Below are 14,233 nucleotides of genomic sequence, written 5' to 3' on the forward strand. Positions count from 1 at the left end.
AGAAGAACCTGGGGAACTGGCACACCAAGAGGTAGGGAGGAGCGTCAGTTTCCCTAGGCACCTTACAATTGTTTAGAATGAACTTCCCCTCCTCTTCCAAAAACTTGTTCCTGTAAAATTCTTTGGATCACCATTATGTTAAATATTTCCAAGGCCTGCCTTTCTCCCTCACAGTTTACAATCTCTTATTGGAGCTGTGTCTTCAAAAGAAAGGTACAACAGTTCCAGGAAACCTTCCTTGTCTCTATCAAAATGTCATTTTATATCTTGGTTGACACCTCTGAGAGGGGCATCTTTTATCTCCCGACTCCCCACTGAATGGTCTTATTTTCTGCTTGGAACAGCACCAACTTTTGATGGCTATACAACAGTGATAAAATGTGTGTGTAACTGTTTCTTGGGCAGCGTGAATTTAAATCCAAGATAAAAAGAATTAACCAGGTATGGAGGAAGAAAAAGTATTGCTTTATCCTCTCTGCAAGAGAGATTGCTGGTTGTTAATTGCTCTAGAATCACTGTGAAGTCAGGTGGGATTAGTCAGCCACTCTATGTTTCACAGTGGCCATTTGAAAATGTTTATGGTGGTGGAAAGAAACAATATTGTGGCAGAAGTCATGGGGCCAAACACTGGGCAAATTTGCTCCTGGGCAGTCAACCATAACAACCAACCAGATGATTGCGTTCAGTGTTTAACGTGCATCTGGCTGGAAAAAAAAGCTAATCACTGATAGGTTGCTATGGGTTACTGCCCAGGTGCATATTTGCTCAGTGTATATAAATGAGCCCCACAGTTACTTACTAGAGAATACAAAGGTGATGCCTTGCATTATGGTGCAGATGAAAAAAAAGACATTTTATATCTACAGTAAAAATGTTTTGTATTTAAAAGCCCCCACTGTAAAGCATGAAAAAAAATGATTCAACAAATAACTATTGCCTCTTCATTTTCATAATTTACAGTATGGAGCAAATAATGTTGCATGTTAATTATTGTGATCTTATGCTACTAACTGAAGATGGTATCTGCAGATATGGCAACTCTTGGTTGTTTCTTGCAGAGCCACAACTATGTTTGTACTTAGTTTGTGGGGACTCCTACCGCTAATGAGATAATAAAACATGTTAAATGGATGCTACAGCCCTGATAAAGTAATACTGACATGGGGAAACATGTTTCCTTTTTAAAATGCATCAGTTAAAGGTAGGGTTGCCACCTTTTCTGGGAAGAAATACCGGCCTTCCTATACATTTATCTTTTTTCCCTATTAATAATATTGGGATCAGCCATCATATATACCGGCCAGGCCGGTAAAATACAGGCCAGATGGCAACCCTAGTTAAAGTCAGTATACCCTTGTTTAATATTAGTTTAATGATCTTGTACTGAATATACTTTTTGCCTATTGTTTTAATTGTTTTGTTATTTCCTGCGCTAAAAAGGCATACAGGGAGTGTAAAGCTATTCACATACTTCTATCATCGCTGTGTAGCGCTTGTTCAAAGCATTGTCGGAGTCTGGCAGGTTAATATCAAATAAATGGCTTTATTGAGCGCTTTAAAATAGCTGAGGAGGGGGATTCACATCTAACGCGTTTCGTGTCAGTAAACCTGACACTTCATCAGAGTGAGTATGTGAGTAGAAGCCGGCTGGAAGGAGCCGAATTATTGCGAGAGCAGCAGTTCAGCAGGAGCTGGCGTGCAAGGGTAGAGCTCCGCCATTAGCCACATCGTATCTCTTCGAGTGTAAAGCTATTCCATGTTTTGTCCTTGCAAGGTAGTAAAGTATATTACTGTACTAGAATAAAACCTCTCCCTTCCCCTGAGTTGTGACTTTTAGCAGGAGTCCATTATGCTAAGGCAGTGATCCCTAAACAGTAGCTCTTGAGCAACATATTGCTCCCCAATCCCTTGGATGTTGCTCCCAGTGGCCTCAAAGCAGGTGGTTATTTTTGAATTCCAGGCTTGGAGGCAAGTTTTGGTTTCATATAAGCCAGTTGTACCGACAAACAGAACCTCAATGTAGGCTGACAATCCACATAGGGGCTACAAAATGGCCAATCACAGCCCTTATTTGGCACCCCAAGAACATTTTTCATGCTAGTGTTGCTCCCCAACTCCTTTTACTTCTGGTTGTTGCTCACGGGTTCTAAAGGTTGGGGATCCCTGTGCTAAGGGATTATCTCTCACTGGTAATCGAATTACTGTAATTTCAGGTGTTTCTCTGCTAGCCACAATATGCTGTTGAAAAACTTCCCTATATGCCACTAGTTTTAGACTCTCTGAATCAGCCTGTAAAGGCAAGATATTTCAATTTGTAAATAATGGTACCCTTCCAAAAAGCATGGTATCTAAAGGCCGGAGCATTTTTAGGTCTGAAAATTAGCTAAGCAATCTGCACTGCTAAAAAGGTGCCACTGAGTGGTAGGAATGAGCAGACATTTCCTGCTTCATCAGGCAATATGGAACGGGAGCAAAAACAACAGTGTCTTTGTATAAACACGCCAGGCGCCTCAGACAGAGGCGCCTGGCGTGTTTATACAAAGACACTGTTGTTTTTGCTCCCGTTCCTTATTGCCTGATGAAGCAGGAAATGCCTGCGAAACGCGTTGCAATACTGTTTTGTGAATAAACTATAATTGAAAATTACCACTTTCGTTGGTGTCTGCTTGGAGGAGGTAAGTTCATTACTACCTCCTCTGAATTACCCATTGGGTTTTTAAGTGCTTTTAGCTATTTTTATCCTTTTGACGCCTCTGTTTTGTCTTACTACTATTTCTGATTAAATAACAATGTTATGACTTCATAGTGCAAATTTAACAGAGGCTTAATTTTACATGCAACTTCCTTTTCAGGGTTAATAAATAAATGTATTTTTTTTAGTTGTACTATTGGTGTGTAAATAGACATCTCAGGTCAATGCGTCTGTTCCTGAGCTTCCAGAAAAAGCCAGCACGTCACGATGGAACTGCTTTCAGATATGCTAATCATTCTGCTACTTAATGTTTTTGGAGGAATCCGAGCACAAAGCACATGGCTGAGGGCACCCAGGAAAACAAGAATATGTCTAGCCTCACATTTCAAAAGTAAGTAGTCAAGGACAGGCAGTCAGAGTAGCCAGGAGACCAAGCAGGAAGGTCAAGAGACAGGAACCAGTCAATGAACAATTATAGAGCACCCAGGAGCACTCAGTAGTTTAACCTATATTCGGGCATTTAACCCAGGTTACTGGCATTCTTTTAACTTTAAATTTTGCATGAAGTGCCATGACGTCACATGCCGGGACAATGCTACCTGTCACGCCAAAGTCACAATATTGCGGTCATGGGAATCTCCATCTTTACTATGGAAAGAAGCTAACCTGACAAGAAGCTTTTTTGTTTTGTGCATTCACTCCACAGCAAACTTTTTTATTTTCTGTCTTTACTAGCATTGCCTTAGAAACATCTAATTGCTTAATATAGATAACTAGTGCTGGATAAACTTTTATTAGAGGTGTAACTACCGGGGAAGCAGTGGGTGCGATTGGGCCAGGGCCCGCACCCCCTCAAGACCCCCGTCAGCTTGTGTGCCACTGACTCCGCCGTCAGAAAATGACTTAAGGAGGGGGGCGGGGGCCCGGCTGCACGTCCTGAGCCAGGGCCGCCCCCCTCTAGTTACGTTACTGACTGTTATCTGTACCAAAAAGTATTATAAAAAATGTAAAGCATTATTTTGGTTAACCTCAGTTAAACAGATTGCAGTTCACTTGATGTAAACTACAGCAAGTGCCCTTCGCCTGTTTTAAAGACATACCTTCTTTTTTATCATGATCATACATTAGGGGGCCGATTCACTAACTTCGAGTGAAGGATTCGAAGGTAAAAAACGTAGAATTTCTAAGTTTTTTTTGGGCTACTTCGACCATCGAATGGGCTACTTCGACCTTCGACTACGACTTCGAATCGAAGGATTCGTAGTAAAAATCGTTCGACTATTCGACCATTCGATAGTCGAAGTATTGTCTCTTTAAAAAAAACTTCGACCCCCTAGTTCGCCATCTAAAAGCTACCGAAGTCAATGTTAGCCTATGGGGAAGGTCCCCATAGGTTTGCCTAACTTTTTTTGATCGAAGGATATTCCTTCGATCGTTGGATTAAAATCCTTTGAATCGTTCGATTCGAAGGATTTTATCGTTCGATCGAAGGAATTATCCTTCAATCGTTCGATCGAACTATCTGCACTAAATCCTTCGACTTCGATATTCGAAGTCGAAGGATTTTAATTCCTAGTCGAATATCGAGGGTTAATTAACCCTCGATATTCGACCCTTAGTGAATCGGCCCCGTAGTCTCACAAATCTTAATTATAACTAAGGATTCATTAACAATTCTGCTGCTTCATTATACACAGGGTTTGATATATAGAGTACATTGCTAATTGAACAGAGATGCTCAGCAGGTAATGGAAAGCAGTGTTGACCACTCCCTGTTTAAAACTTTAAACCACACCCATGTTACAACAAGACCTTTTAAGACCATGTCCATCTTAATGGTGGTAACACACCAAAAAAACAAATGGTTGGTGCTCACTGCAGGGATATAACTCATTTGGGAAACAAGTTTATTACATCATATTAAGACATACCCTTAAATCCATTTGGATAACACAGCAACCCCCCGCACATGATTCAACACATTGGGGACCCCTAAAAAGTATTTCCAAATGCTAACAAACCCCCACCAGGTTCACCTCCCAGGTAGAGCATGGCACACACAGGCAGACTATGGCAGGCAGAGTATGGCACACACTGGAAGCATAGGGAAAGCAGAGTAGAGCAGGAGACAATGAAACCTCTCAGGACCACTCTAAGATGAACAGTTCATACTGTGCTACATACAGTGACACAATTCTGGTGCCCCTACATTAGTTTTATGAGGTGTGAACAGGTGAACAATATGGGCACTTTCAGTCTGGGTCTGAGGTTTGAACATCACAGGGCTTTAGAGGTGTGCACAATAGAGGTGTCACAGGTGTGTATAATACAGGGGGGACAGGTGTGAACCCTACTGTCTGAATTTGAGGTGTAAACTATGCAGGGACCAGTTAATCTCAGTACCCAGAACCCTCAAAAGAAGCCAAGTCAAGAGCAAATGTTGGAAAACAATGTGGGTTATATATGTGTGAAATGATATAGAATGCAGATAAAAAAAATCACTTGGGTATGGCAATGGGGTTAAAGACAATCTGTTGAAACTTTAAGGGCAGAGACACAGGTGGAGATCCGGGGAGATTAGTTGCCGGCTTCGTCGGGTGACTAATTTCCCAAAACTGCCTTCCTGCCGGCAAGAATCTAAATTGCTGGCGGGATGGAACTCGGAGCGCTTCGTTTTCCGAAGTCACCCGAAGTTTCCTCATGAGGCAACTTCGGGTGACTTCAGAAAATGAAGCGATCCGAGTTAAGATTTTAGCCAGCAGGAAGGCAGTTAAGGGGGATTAGGAATCTCCACGTGTGTCTCTGCCCTAAAGGGGTTATTTATTAAACCTTTTCCTGGTTAGGCTTTTTGGGGCAAAAACTTGAATTTTTTCTTAAAAACTTTAAGGTTTATTATACCCCGATGCAGCAAATAGCCCGAATTCGAAAACCTGGCATCTCAAGTCAAGGTCATGTGCAAGTCAATGGCAGATGTCCCTATCCCAATTTGAAGATATTGTGGTCTACGCTGGGTTTAGCCAAATAACCTGAAAAATTGGGGGGTTTTATACCCCCCAAAAAATTGAGCAATTTGGGAGTAAAGTCTGAACAATTCATATGATTCGAGTTTTTGCTAAATTTTTTTATCTAGTTTTTTCCTGACCCTACTTTTTCACGTTCTTTTAATTGATTAATAAGGTAAAATCATGGAGGGGAGTTTGGATGATCTTTGTTTATTAAAAAAAATAGATACATTTGGATTTTAGTAAAGACTCCCAGCTGCTCATGCACCATCAGGCTATTCTCCTTCAGCAAAAAAAACAGCAGTTACCAAGGTTTATATGAAGTAATTACAATATTAACATAATAACTTTAGGAATGTCCCTAAAAGTGTAGTTCACAAGAAAAAGACAATGCAACAGGATTAACTGCTCAAACTTCAGTGTTTTTATTGTCAACAATTAAACACTGAAGTTTGAGCAGTTAATCCTGACGCTTTGCCTTTTTCTTGTGAACTACACTTTTTGGGATATTGCTGTTGCACCCATGGCGGACGTGCATACAAAAATTCTGCTAACTAGTGTCCTGCTACTTGGTTTGAAGGTAACAGCCAAACACTTATTTATTAGGAACTTTAGAAAAGTCTTGTTATTGATCCAAACAAGACTTTAGAACAAAGGCTAAATTCACCAAAGATAAAGCCTTTTCATAGTTTCATTATTATTATTATTATTATTATTAACACAATTATCAATACAACACAGCCATTTTTGCACTAGTCAATTATGACATATATTAAATGAAAATTATATTTCATTGCTTTTTCACAGTGAACAAATCCTGACAGTTTCTGCACATAAAGTATAAAGAAACCAGCCTTCTTCCACTAATATTTCAGAATGATATTCCAGTCCCAAGTAGAAAAGTGGAATGGAATAGTTTAGAAGTGCATAGTGAGGATGTATAATCAGCAGTGACAAAGAAGAACGCATTAAAAAAAACACTCAAAAGAGTTCATTTGACAATACTGACATTAATAAGTAGGAACTGTGGATGTGCTTTCCCAGGGAATCAATTTGAATTGGATTTGTTCAGAATAATGCTTATTGTATCAATCTAATTTATTCAAATGACTTTATTTTATTACTAATTTCAAACTATGTTTAGTGAATGACAGACTGGGTGCTTTATCATTCATGGGAAATTTCCTCAGGCAATAAAACACCCAACAATTCCAGCTCCTCCATGTTCATTTGCCTCCTTACACATTCAAATGAATGTGGAGGGGCAGGTATTGTCCGGTGCTTTATCATCTGCAGGAAAGGAGATCTCTTGAGACCAATAAAGCATCCAGTCTATCATAGTCCTTAAGGTACAGTTGATTTTATGAAACTCCTTTTCTTAGTATCTTTTGCACATAGGTTGACCAGTATGACAATGACTAGCCCAGGAGAAGAATTGTGAACAAATGCAAAGAGAATTTGTACAATTAGAAAAATCTTTATAGAACTAACAAAAATATAACCACTTACCTCACAATTTCCATGACATGAGCAGCGTCAAGTTTCAGACCCCTTCTTTTAAAGGGGACCTGTCATCCGGACACAAACATCTGTATAATAAAAGCCCTTTTCAAATTTAACATGAAATTCTATTTCTATTTTTTATTAAAGCATTCATAGCTGTTGTAAGCTCATTTAAAAATCTCAGCTGTCAATCAAATATTGTCTCCCCCTCCTCTATGCCTTAGGGCAGGGGTCCCCAACCTTTTTAACCTGTGAGCAACATTTAAATCTAAACAAAGTTGGGGAGCAACACAAGCATGAAAAAGTCCCTTGGGGTGCCAAATAGGGCAATGATTGAGCCCCTGTGTGGAATGGAAACCTACAAGAGGCTCTACTTGGCACTATACTTAGTTTAAAACTTGAATTCAAGCTTGGAAAAAATAAGCAACTGCTTTGAGGACCCTGAGAGCAACAGCCAAGGGGTTGGAGAGCAACATGTTGCTCACGAGCTACTGGTTGGGGATCACTGCCTTAGGGATAGAGGCGGGGCAGACAATTACTTTCACTTTCCATTCAGCACTTCCTAGATGCTCTCCATACATTCCCCCCTTCTTTTCACCGTTTTATTGTGTAGCGAGAGCATGGGGATGGACATTGGGTCCCCCATTCTGGTGCACAAACAAGATTCTGAGATGATGCAAGCCTTGCCTTAATAACAGATTCTACAAAATGGCTCCTGCCTGCTTGTTATAATTATGAATTCCCAGACTGAAGGAAACAAGATTCACATAATTTATATAGTGTAATTAAAGTTAATTTTTCTTGACTAATGTAATAAAATGGGATTTTTAATAATTTTTTTCTGTGACAGGTCCTTTTTAATGGATTGAAAAGTCTGCAGCCACTTTTATTACATAAATTAATCATCATATAACTTCACATTTCCAACATGTTAATATCATAACGATTATCCAGCAGGATTCCTCACCCCTAGCCGCTGAAAGCTGCTGCCATGGAGATCCCTTTGCAACTGGATATATCCGCATTCTGAGGCTGGTCCCCTTGTTTTCTCCTTCCCCTCTTAACAGTGGCCAATATCCACAAAGCCACCATCCTCAGACCTACCCATCTTCCGCAAAAAACACTTGTACCCTGCTCCAACACTACCTTCCTTCCTTGTAGCTGTGGAGTTGTCATTCCCCTTTCATATCTTCACATAAGGGGGCGGGTGGGCGGGGCAGAAAGCCTCTCCGTGTACTCCTTTCCACTCCCCTTTTATTTCTCCAGCCACTTCCGCAACTACAATCCTCACAATTCCTTTGCCACCTAACTTCCGGGTCCGCTTCTCTAGCCCTGTCATGGCCCTATCCCTTCATTCCTTTACGGTCGTCAAGGGCCTGCTTGACATGGGCAGCATCAAGTTTCAGACCCCTTCCCAATCCAACTCACCATTCTCCCGTTAGACACAACTGGAGACTAATTTTAATGGATTAAAAAGGCTGCAGCCACTTTTATTACATAAATTATTCATCATATAATTTACTCTCATATTTACTAATTGTAAGCTAAACTAAAATAGTTTTGTAATCATATAAATGTTGTCAGTTGTTAAAGGGGTTGTTCACCTTTGAGTTAACTTTTAGTATGATATAGTATATAGTATGAGAGAGTAATATTCTAAGACAGTTTGCAATTGGTTTTCATTTTTATTTGTGGGGTTTGAGCTATTTAGCTTTTTATTCAGCAGCTCTCCTGTTTGCAATTTCAGTAATATAAATATATATATATAAATATATTGATTTGAATAAGAGACTGGAATATGAATGGGAGAGGCCTGAATAGAAAGATGAGTAATAAATGTAGCAATAACAATACATTTATAGCTTTACAGAACACTTGCTTTTTAGATTGGGTCAGTGACCCCATTTGAAATCTGGAAAGAATCAGAAGTAAAAAACAATTAAAAAAAACTATAAAAAATAAATAATGAAGATCAGTTGAAAAGTTGCTTAGAATTGGTCATTCTATAACATAAAGTTACAGTTAACATAAAGATGACCCACCCCTTTAAAGTGACACAGTAATCCCTATTTATAAAACAATAACATATAGAAATGTAAAATTGGTTGAATGCTACATTATGCAAGCTGTTGCTCACTGTTGACTAAATGGAAAAAGGCCTGGGTATAGAAAAGGCAGAGCAGATTCAGTGTGGATAAATTTATTACTGTTTATCACAGCAAAATGCAACATAATTACAGTTTACACATTCTCCAGTTTTTTTCCTACATGGTATATTTATAAAAAATACTATTTAGACAAAAACTTTTTTCCCTGACAGATTTCTATTCTGGCAGTTTTTTTTCTCATTTCTTCCTATTCATAAATTAACTTTGAAATACTTTTCTAAGATTAGTTTGATTAGATTTGTTCACCACCTCCTGGTGAATTTCCATTATTCCTCAAGGGAGCTAGAAAACTTATATACTGCACTTATTGCACCAGCCTAAAGTGTCTGCTTCTCAATAGCAGCAATGATCCAGGACTTCAAACTTGTCACAGGGGATCACCATCTTGGAAAGTGTCTGTGACACTCACATGCTCAGTGGGCTCTGAGCAGCTGCTGAAAAGTTAATCTTAGGGGTCGTCACAAATTATCAAGCAGAAAATGAGGTTGGCCTGTAATAGAAGTGGATGCTACAGGGCTGATTATTGAATTCTAATGTTAGTTGCACTGGTGTCTGTTCTGCCATGTAGTAATTCTCTGTATTAATTATTAATCAGTCTTATATTGTGACATTTCTTTTTTATGTTTACTGTATATTGTGAGTGGGTCCCTAAGCTCAGTAAGCGACAGCAGCACAGAGCATGTGCAGTGAATTAGCAGAGAAGAAGATGGGTAGCTACTGGGGCATCTTTGGAGGCAGAGATCTTCCCTTCTAAAAGCTCAGTAAGTGACAGCAGCACAGAGCATGTGCAGTGAATCAGCAGAGAAGAAGATGGGTAGCTACTGGGGCATCTTTGGAGGCAGAGATCTTCCCTTCTAAAGGGCTGTGTTTGCCTTGGGCTGGTACATAAGCCCAATGCATAATGTAAAACAGTGCTATAATGTATAGTGTTTTCCTAAACATGTTCAGTAAAAACTTTTCAAGATTTATTATGCCCCAAAGCTGCAAAAAGCCAGAATCTGAAAATATTCCAGCTAAAACCTGTCAAGGTCATGTAGAAGTCATAAGCAGAGTTCCCTTGAACAATTTGAAGATGTTTTTAGCCTTCATGATTTTCGAGTTTTTTCGGTGCTTTGCGCTCAAAAACAGTTTGAGGTATTCAAGGTTTTTTCGCCAATAATGCAATCAATTTAAGTATTTGAGTCTTTAGTCTCAATTGCATTCAATCAAGTTTTTTCATAATAATCAAACATTCGAGTTGTGAGTTTATTCAAAGTAGAAAAAAACTCACAAACTTGTCCTAACCCCCTAAATGTTTGACCTTTACCCTGCTACTTTGCTGCCAATTTAGTGTTTATGCATTAACTGTTCTTCAACACAGTACTGTACTAGAAAGTAACACTCATTTCTGTGCCTAATGTAATGTTGCATGCGACAATGTTTTGAAATGTCGGTAAAAGATAATCCAGAAATTCATGTTCTCTAAATATTTTTGCTGTAGTTTCAATGCATTTCTTTATGTTTTTCATGAATATAAACAGTATATTTAAAGACTAAACTAGTTCTTTCCATTTCCTGGCTGTGTGTGTGAAGTTCAAGCTTCACACTTTTCATGCTTTTTATTTTTTTTTAATTTACAGAATTGTTTAAATCTGTATAGTCAACTGATTAAAGCAATCTTTAAGCAATAAGGGTTTTTGAGCTATACAGGTATATCCATTTTTGATTAAGACAATTAAAAGCCAATGATTTCCCAAAATACTGCTAATTTTTGTGATATTTTCTGCTGTGTCACTGAAGAAGAAATTTACTTTCTGGGACATGCAATCTAAAAGGGTAGGGAGCTAATGTATTAATAGATCCCAGTGTCAAAAGACGCATATAAACACATATAAACACTTTGCAGACAAGTTACTTCATGCTACACCAGACTGGATCCAGTTTAGTAAAATGCAGAGCAGTGCAGGAAGCAGTGTGACATCAATTTATATAGTCATTTGATCCAATATTTTAGATTTTTTGAGAGAGAGGCAAACAGAGTTTTGTCTAGAGTGATCCCTTGAGCTGATCTCAGAATGCTATTTTGGGGTACTACCTCATCATTTGTAATTTAACAACTAACAATATTTATAGTTACATAGTAGATGAGGCTAGGCTGAGACTGGAATTCAAAACAGGCCCTGGCATTTCAAGTACACAAAGGCCCAAACAGTCCCCCACCAGTCCACTAAATAGGGACTGTTTATGGCAGCTTACAACAGCCTCTATGGCATTTGCCAGAATCCACAGATTTCTATTCCGGGCCTGGATGAGGCTTTAAAACACAACCATCAATTTTATAAGGGGATGTAAACCCAGCTGTAACAGTCCCACATCGCCCCTTAGATTTCTATAGACGTTGCCGAAAAAGTATATATATTATAGATGCAAAAGAATCCACAAATGAGAATTCTACTGATCAAGAACTTCATTATAAATGCAAAAGAACTGACAAATAAGAATTTTGAATGCCAGCACCATGTCAGGCTTATTGCTATTATCTTAAATATAGAGATAATTATAGCATGCTCTTCATTATATTACACTAGAATCCAACATGGGGATAAAGGACAGACTTGTTCCGTGCTGGGATACTGTGCTTTCAGCTAACAACTCCAACTGCAGGAACAAAGATTCACGGATTAATACAAATCAACTGGGATTCTCATTGGAGGTGTTTTTTTTTTGCATTGTAAAGCATTCACTGGGTGTGGAGATTTAGAGAAAAGTTTGGGAAAAGATTTATTGTGCAATATTGCTTTAAGAATGCAATCCTGATGTTGCTGGACTACAGCTCCCATCATGCCTCAACTTTTATTTTATGTTACTTTTACTTTTTTATGTTATTTTGTGATTGGAAGTTCAGCAACAACTGATTAAAATTTGGTTGAGCAGTGCGGTGCAGCAGGGTATACTACTACACCTTTAACATTTTGTACTACTGAGTTTCCAGTTTGCCTCAGTTGACCAAATCCCTGGATTAACTTTGTACTAAGAGTTAATGTCATTGATCTTTTATTTTCTTAGTTTTTTCCTACTGTTTCATTTGTCAGTTGACAATGCCCTGTTTGTATAGACACGACATATGGTGATGCTAAGGTCAGACTGGATTTAAATGAAAATTTGAGTTGCTGGTAATTTGAATTACGTATTGGTCACCAATGTCTATAGATAAAAGTGTCTGCTAGATAATTTGCTCCTAGTCATTCATGTGAGAACAATTGTATTTAATCCAAGTTGCTAACTGCCTGTAATGGGTCAATACACACTTCAGATAATCCACTATGCAAATACATTAGCCAGAGTGCAATATTGGTTTACTCCAACTAAATTTAAACTTAGATAAGTATTAACAGCTGACAAGCACAGTAGGGTCATATATAAATGTAGCTGTTTAGAGCACCCATCACAAGCAAGAGAATACATCTACATGCAATAAGGTGGGTGCCCTTAGATTTGTATAAGGTCACTAAATATTTGTATTATGATGTGTGTAAAAAAGGGTGAGGGCAACGGTTGGCTGGTGGACACTATTTTTATTCCCATTTCCCCCACTATCTAGGTTTGGGAAGTTAATAAATCAATGTTCTAAGGATTGCTTTATTAATGACTGCCATTCTTTTTACTTAATCTAATATACCTCACTAGGCATGGTATTGGGGGAGTACATGTCTCCCCTACCTCCAAGCATGGTATAGATTTCAGGGAACAATATACATGAGTGATATTACTGTACTCCCCAGCTGCATATGCCATAGGGCATGTCCTCCAATCAGGTGGAGACAACTTAAATTTGTATTTGTGCCATTTCGGCTGTGGCACATTTTTTTACTACGTGCAATATTTTTTTAAAAAATTATATACACCTTTTACAGATGTAGAACCTCAGACTTCACTGGGCAAGTCACAACTCCCTGCAACTGCTGGCAGAACGTGTTTTACATGCTCAGGAGGGCCCCTTGCTGTAATTGTGAAGGGTTAACTTGTGAAAGGTTAACCACACTGTAACTCATACACACAATTGATCTTTCATTTCATAATTTTGGGTGATAGTAGTTAGCACACATAAAAGAGAAAACAATTGTGATATATATATATATATATTTGTCTATACAGTGGTCATGTTTTATTACCAAAGGTTAGAACACTGCACAAAAGTGAATCTGTTTGTTAATAATAAACATTAGTTGGATTCTTATTTACAATTGTGGCTTACTTACTAAGTATGGTACAGATTCTGGTGTTGTAACCCACGGGTACTAGTATGGTGGTAAAGTGCATATCACTAGGGATGTAGCGAACGTCGGAAAAAAAGTTCGCGAACATATTCGCGAACTTGCGCAAAAATGCGAGCGGTTCGCGAACGGTTCGCGAACCCCATAGACTTCAATGGGAAGGCGAACTTTAACATCTAAAAAAGACATTTCTGGCCAGAAAAATGATTTTAAAGTTGTTTAAAGGGTGCAACGACCTGGACAGTGGCATGCCAGAGGGGGATCAAGGGCAAAAATGTATCTGAAAAATCTGCCTGTTATTGCAGCAGTCAGCAGATGAGATCAGAAGCAGGACAGCTGCCCACTGCAGCTACATACAGAGCACTGCAGTAGAAGGTAGATTACTAGCCAGCAAAGCTACCTAAGCTTAAATGTCCCTCAAACCCCTGCAGACTTCTGTCCCTCCAATAACAGAGCAGTATCAAAACGATTACTAGCCAGCAAACTTTCAACTGTCCCTGAAATCACTAACAGGCAGCAGCTCTCTCCCTACACTATCTCTTCAGCACACACAGGCAGAGTGAAAAAACGCTGCAGGGCTTCGGTTTTTATAGGGAAGGGGAGTGGTCCAGGGGA

The sequence above is a fragment of the Xenopus laevis genome, chromosome 6L (genome assembly GCF_017654675.1).
Source record: "Xenopus laevis strain J_2021 chromosome 6L, Xenopus_laevis_v10.1, whole genome shotgun sequence".
Taxonomy (NCBI): Eukaryota; Metazoa; Chordata; class Amphibia; order Anura; family Pipidae; genus Xenopus; species Xenopus laevis.